The sequence below is a fragment of the Oratosquilla oratoria genome, chromosome 42 (assembly GCF_046742065.1).
Source record: "Oratosquilla oratoria isolate Oo_2021 chromosome 42, ASM4674206v1, whole genome shotgun sequence".
NCBI classification, from domain to species: domain Eukaryota; kingdom Metazoa; phylum Arthropoda; class Malacostraca; order Stomatopoda; family Squillidae; genus Oratosquilla; species Oratosquilla oratoria.
The window spans coordinates 28,092,860-28,100,359 of NC_134818.1; positions in this window are offsets into that span (position 1 = coordinate 28,092,860).

A 7,500-nucleotide genomic window follows, 5' to 3' on the forward strand; every position below is an offset into this window, starting at 1 on the left:
GGAAGAATTTCTTAAATGGGCCCCCGCTGATGAAACCGATGACGTTGGAAAGGGGTTTTGCCCAGACATGTCGCTAGTCTGTGCGGAGCGGCTACCAATCCATGAAGTTATGGGCCTCATGGGGATATTTACCTTATGTACCTTTAGGTAGAACAGGGCATTAACGGGGGTTTTGGAGCTTCATCTAGTATTCCTAACAACTTTTTTCTTTTACCCCCCTAGTTTGATTTACGTAGAAGTTCCCTTCGCTTCAGTGTTTGATACTTGCTGATTCCTAATATCAGCGTTGCCGGCCGGTTGTCTTTCGTATGTTTGATTCATCATTCAAAAGATCGGACATTGTCCAGATAGTCAAATCTATTTAAAATAATTGACTATCGGGACAAAATGTCCTAACTATTGAGGATGAATCAACCTAACTAAAGACCACAGGCCGGCCAACGCTGATATAGAATCAGCAAGATTCCAACTCAGAAGCGCAGAAAAATTCCAACGTAAATCAACCAGTGGGTAAAAAGTTGTTAGGATTACTAGAAGCAGCTCCAAAACCCCCCCCCGTTAATGCACGGTCTTACCTAAAGTACATAAGGTAAATATCCCCATGAGGCCCATAACTTCAGGGATTGGTAGCGCGCCGCACAGCCTACGGGAAATGTCTGGCAAAACCCCTTTCCAACGTCATCCGGTTCCATCACGGGGGCCCATTTAAGAAATTCTTCCGACCTGAACCAGAAAGACTTAAAGATCGAAATGTAAGTGATAAAAAGTTGGCAAGCTTCGATATAAACAGCGGTTAAGATCACAAATGGTTCAATTTTTGATGCCTCATAGAAAGCAGTGAAGAAAGTAAACAACAGAATATCGATGATGATATCCTTCCAGTCCCAAAATCTGATTATAGATAACTTAATTCCATGATGTATCAAATTTGGATCATTTTATGTTTAACAACAAGGGAATTTTAAACAGATGAGAGGTCTCGCAATGGGGGGTATACGCCACATTAATTCGTGTCCATCACCTCACAGAGGCACTGATAAGTCCGTGCTACAGCGGTTGGAGATTCTCCGATTAGCTATGGACAAATGACGATCTCTATTATTTTACATGGGAATAGCGATCTACTGAACATATACTAAAAGGTCATAATCGATGATACCAGGAACAGAGCTTACTCACGATGCTGGCTTTTAGAAAACTTTTCATTTCTAAGCAACGCAGAATACTAGAAGGGAAACATAATACTAAAGACAATTTCGATTAAAAGGCACTAACACCCCTACTACGATAGATGGCTTTCTAGAAAACTATTATTCTAAGCAACGCACCTTTTTCGAAATCTCAGCAGCGGAACTGAGGATGTCGGGCTAAAGAGGATGGAATTATTCGTTATGCTATGATGAACCGATCTCTTTAAATTTTCCTCTTTTGTCGGTCTGAGGAATTAGCTCCTGCTAAAGAGGTCCAGCGAACACTCCTTGTCAGCACTTGATATAGTCTACCGGCCAGTCGGCTAACCCTAATTAACCAGAGCAGCGTACCTGGAACCTCTAGAATAAACGAGGTACCAGCCTGACAAACAACCGGGAAATCCGTCATCTGGTCCATCAACTCCTTTCATAACACGGAGTTTTTCTTAATCGAGATAAAAGTGCCTTAGATTCATAAGTGGAGCCAGTGGTTAGGGAGGGGGGGGGGGGGGGGGGGGGTGGGGGGGGGGGGGGGGGGGGGGGGGGTATTCGAAGAGTTTCCCCAAAGCCTAGAGTGGGAAAACCAAAACAATCCCAATATACGCAGTAAATATATTAATATACATATATAATTATATGTATATAAATATATATATAATATATGTATATATATATGTCTAATATAAATGTCTATATATATGTATATATATATGTATAAAAATATGTATATATATATGAAGATATATGTATCATATATAACTGTATACTGTATATTTATATGTATATGTATATGTATAGGTATATGTATATGTATATATATATATATGTATATGTAAATATATGAATATATATATATATGTATATATATATCTAATATATATATATGTAAAAAAATATATATGTATATATCATATATATATATATATGATATATATATATGTATATATATATAAGGTATAAATATATATATATTAAGTATATATATATATGTCTATATATATATTAATAATATATATATAAATATATATAAGTATATATGTATAAATATAAATGTATATAAATATATGTACTATATATTTGTATATATATCTATGTAAATAACTATATATGTAAATAAATATATGTATCTATATATATGTATATAAATAAATATGTATATATATATATGTATATATAAATATGTATAAATATACTCAGTATATATATATATAGTATCTATACATATGTATATTTAAATCAACTATATTTGTAAAAATGTATATCTAAATAAGTAAAAATATATCAAGTCTATACACATCTCTGTATATAATTACAATATATGTATATATACATATATGAATAAATAAATATAAGTATATATATCTAAATGTATATGACATATTCAAACCTCTATAGACTCACCCTATCTGTCAACTCATCACAGGTACATATCACAAACATGACTCACATCACATATGTATCACACTCACACTATGCCAATACCTCACTCCACCGACGATTGACAAGAAAAAACGTTATATATATCATATACGAAAACCCGTATGAGACCTCCCATGCGGTCAATACCTCACCAATTTTATTGTGGCGGACAGTCCTAGTGCAACATACACTCACATATTACGTTATCGCAACATTACGTCAAGCAGCAACGTAACCAGATCTTCACAAACATATCACAACAGACACAATGGTACATATTTTCACATATACACATACTAATACACCACCAATAATACCCTTCCACAAATTCAAATTTGCATACACTCGTCCGCACACGCTAACAAAACACATGGTCAAGTCTTATTATTCTTCCCCTTCGTCCTCCCCTGAAGTCCTGAACCCCCACCCCCTCTTTCCCCGTCCTTCGCGGCGTCCCTTGAGTCCTTCCTTACGTTCCATCTTCTTGACTAAACCTTCACTTGAAGCACCTGTAGTTCTCCTACGCTGCAGACTTATCTCAGCTTAATTAAAATTAAAATTTTCATATGTGGACTGCAGCTTTCAAAAGTTATCCTATGTTTTAATTGAATTTATCGAAAAATAACTATAGTGCAAAACATATACTTTTTAAAATGATACTAAAGTCCGACAAAAAATTTTCCGCCAAAAAAAACTCGAAGAAAACGGAAAATGAAAGAATAAAACGTACTGACCCTTACGATATCTAAGGCGTTGTAATTTTCTACCTACGCGACAAGCAAATGGGAATGCTGGGATTGTTGTTCAAAGGCTCAATTAGCATCCCCATTATACAGCTGACTGACCCGACACAAATCTAATTAAAGTGACTGTTAGGTAAGAGGAAAACAGTACAATGGCGAGTCACAAACATTGTACAAAGGAGTAAATGATAAGAAACCTAACATACAAATCCCCACTTAATTACATTCAATCCCTATATCTTCCCCAAAATAAAATAAATAGATAAATGAACTAAATAAATCAAGTAAATGAATAAAGGAGAATAAAAGTATCAATTGAATAAACCAATAAGCAAATAATTAAATACATAGCTAAATAATTCAATGACTAAATCCTAAAACTGTAAAAGAATAAACAGATAAATTATTAGATATATAACAAATGAGTAACTAAATATGTGAAAAGCTAACTGAATAGATAAATACCAACCAATAAGTAAATAGATACAGTATAAATACCTGCATAAATAAACAGAAAAATAAGGGAGGGTACATCATAAAAGCATTATCAAATTTTAAGTGGTGAGAACTAATAAAAAAGAATTGGATACCATAATGTGCATAATGACACCAGCAACATGAAACAATAATTACCCCAATCTAAAGGTACGTAGTTTTAACATACCATTAGGTAGAGACAACTTTTCCAATTGCGTACGTCAGTTCATAAAAAGAACACGCTTTTCAAGTGTGCTGTTGTTTGAATGTAATACCAATTATAATTTTAACAATTCATTTGAAATTTGAATGAATACCTAAAGCAAAAAATGTATATAATTTTAATATATCTCATATATATATACATATTGCCATATCCGACCTCGCTGTACCAAAAGGTCTCAATTGGATACAGCTGCGATCGCGCATTATGTTTCAATTCAATCGTTAACGTATACAAATTATTAGAAATGCGTACGGATCTCTACACTTGGATTCACAAAGTCAAACACTCTTAGGGGGGGTGGTGGGGTGGGGGGGGGAGGGGGGGGCGCGGGGGTGGGGGTAACATAGCATTATACCCTTACGTATCCTATAAGGGATAGGCGCAGTACTGAAGGAAGAACAGTTATTGATGCCCAGGCACTCTCACCTGGGGCGGGGGGTGGGGGGGGGGGGGGGAGGGGGGTGGGAGGGGGGGGGGTTGGTGGGGGGGGGGGGGGAGGGGGGGGGGGGGGGGCAACGTTCCAGTGTCGGGACGCTACCCTGGCACGTTCTGGTTTAGAAGAGGGTTATCGTCAGGGATGCACTGTCTTACTCAGACATCAGTAGGAGAAATCAAGACTTCGGGGGAATTACAATCGAGCACTCAATCTATCATCCCGAAATAGTAATGTTGAGGACAGGCCTCAACGGGCTGTGGGAATAAAGACGCATTCAATCTTGCAAACTTATAGCATTTGACATAGAGAAAGAGATAATACATTTACCATTTCTGATAGAGAATACAAATATTATCACAGATGGACATACTGTACAGAAGTCTACTCAACGAGCATTGTAAGCTGTACACGACAGGGGGTGCGGGGCGTGTATATGGCGATGTGGAGGAGGGGCGGGGGGGGCGGGTGCAGCTCACACGCATATAGGTTCTCCGAAACAGCCCTGGCGCTATTTGGGGGGGCCATGTAGTTCTGTGTTGCAAGGGGCGCAAGCGGACGAGGCAGGATTCTTGCTGCTGATCAAAACAGGGCTCAGGGGGTGTCACGTAATCGGGGTGCCTGGTGTGTAGTCTTTATATGTGCATCAGGAGCTATTATCATAACGTAAAGAAGGCTAATAGGGCATATGTGGGAAGGGGGTGGGTTGGAATATTAGCAGACACACAGATGTGGAGGTTGTGTGAGGAAGGGCGTGATTGACATGTGCCGCGACGCGCTAGGCAACCGTTGTGGTGTGCCGTCATCGGCCATCGGTCCAGATAACCTTCCTCAAAGTACTACTGGAGGCTGGTTTATTTTTGATATCCAAGTACGAGCCGGGAATGGCCTAGCTGCGTGCGTCGGGTGTGGAGCACGCTGGGGCGAGGGGGGACAGAGCGGGTGCAGTGGGGGGAGAAGGATTCAAGGGAGGGTCTGGTCTATCTATTATGCGATATGGGCTTGCATAGTGGCTGTGGCCCGAGGTGTCACTCCACAGAGAGTTATAGAATGATCCTATATGAGGAGGTTCACTACTCTGGGCTTACAGGTCTCACTGCAGCCACCACTCAACAAGGCAGTCGACGTAAGACGGTGGGATGTGGGTTCATATGATGGTATGGGGGGGAGTGAGGGGGGAAAGGATGGGTGGGGGTGTGTCAGTTGTTTTGGTTTTTTGGACTGGGGGGGGTTTGGTTTGTGGTGTGGATTTTTGTGATAGAGAGGTTAATGTTTTGTGGGTTTTTGGTGGGGTTATGTTGAGTGGTTGGTGGGTGTCAAGGGGGAGTTTGTTTGAGTAAAGTGTTGTTGCGGGAGACGTTAGGAATGACGGGATGAAGAACGGAATGGTGGACACATAGGGTAAGGCGGGTGGGGGTGTGTGGGGGATGGGAGATATTAAGAAGGGGGATGAAGGAAGTAGGGCTGTGACAGGGGGGGGAGTACGATGAGGATACAGGGTGTTGGGGGGTGGGGGGGGGTTGATTGTTGTGATAGAAAGATAGTTGATGGGGTGGGTGAAGATTTATGGTGTGTTATGTTGAGGGGTGTTATATATATGGGCAAGGAGGGGTCGTGTGATCAGGGGGGATTTGTGTTTAAGTGAGATGGGAATGAGTGAGATATAATGAGTTACTGCAAGGGAGTTGTTGGTGAGGGTTTTAGTTGTTTTGATAAGGAACGGTGGGGGGTGATTCTGGGGGTGGGGGGAGGGGGGGGAGTGGGGGTTTTGGGTGGGGGGGGGGTTGTGTTCAGTGGGGGTGGTTGGTGGTGTTGTGGGGGGTGTTGGTTTTTGGGTTTTTATGGGGGGGGGTGGATAGGGGTGATTGTGAAAAATATTTTATGTATTAAGGTATTGTATGGGTTTGGAAGAGATTTGGGGGTTTATGGGGGGAAGTTGTTGGTTGAGGGGTGAATTTGGGGTTTTATGTTAAGATGTAAGGGGAGGGAAAGAGATATATTGTGTTGAGGTTGGGTGAAGACCGGGTTGAGGGGGTGGGAAGAGGGTTTTGGTAATTGGGGGGGAGGGGGGGATTAGTTGAGTGGGGGGGGGATGGGGGAGGTGGATTAAGTGGATGTAATGGTTTTGTTTGTGGTAGGTGGGCTGAGGAAAATTAAAGTATGAGAGAGATGTGTGTGTGTGTTGTGTGTGTGTGGGTGTGTGTTTGTGTATGTTGTGTGTGTTGTGTGTTGTTTATGTGTGAAATAGACTATTTATATATTGGTTTACGAATCTCGCTCCTATCTGACTTGCAATAGATTAAGTATGTGAAATGAGTTCCCAAGACCCCATGTCTTTGGGATAACTCAAATAGAAATTGTAAAGTTGTCAGACTCGTAACACAATAGTAAGAGTGAATGGGTGACTGAGTTCCCAAGACCCCATGTCTTTGGGAAAACTCCAATAGAAATTACAAGATCGCCACTTGATTTTATTAAAATCAAGAAAATCAAGAAAAATGAAACGCACAGAATAACGTTTAACACTATTCATTAAAACTCAACAGGATTACATGAAGGATTACAATCACTAAACTTCAAGTGTGTAAATAAGTTTACATTCAAATGAGTAAATATATTTCAAAACAGAAGATTCCCGCTCGAAAACTTTTAACGGGGGTGAAAGAAGATTAATTAATTAATTAATACTTTACCAACGAAAACACTGTCTAAGTCACTACTATAAACATTTAACACCACTACATGAAGCACTAGTGGTGTTACTAGCTGAGTTATTGTCTTAAGACTAATACAGGGGGAGTACAGAGGACTTACTTCAGCCGACGAGCCCTTCGAGGTGACACCTTTACATCTTAACCTCTATTCTCAAACTGAGACTGACACGCCCAAGGCACTCTGATCCTTCTCTACAAAAATCCTCTGATTGGCCCATAGGAATTGCGTCTATGGTGGTTGAACCCCATTGGTCAATTAACTAAAAACGTTCTCCTTCGTTCTAGGCTGAGTGTTAGA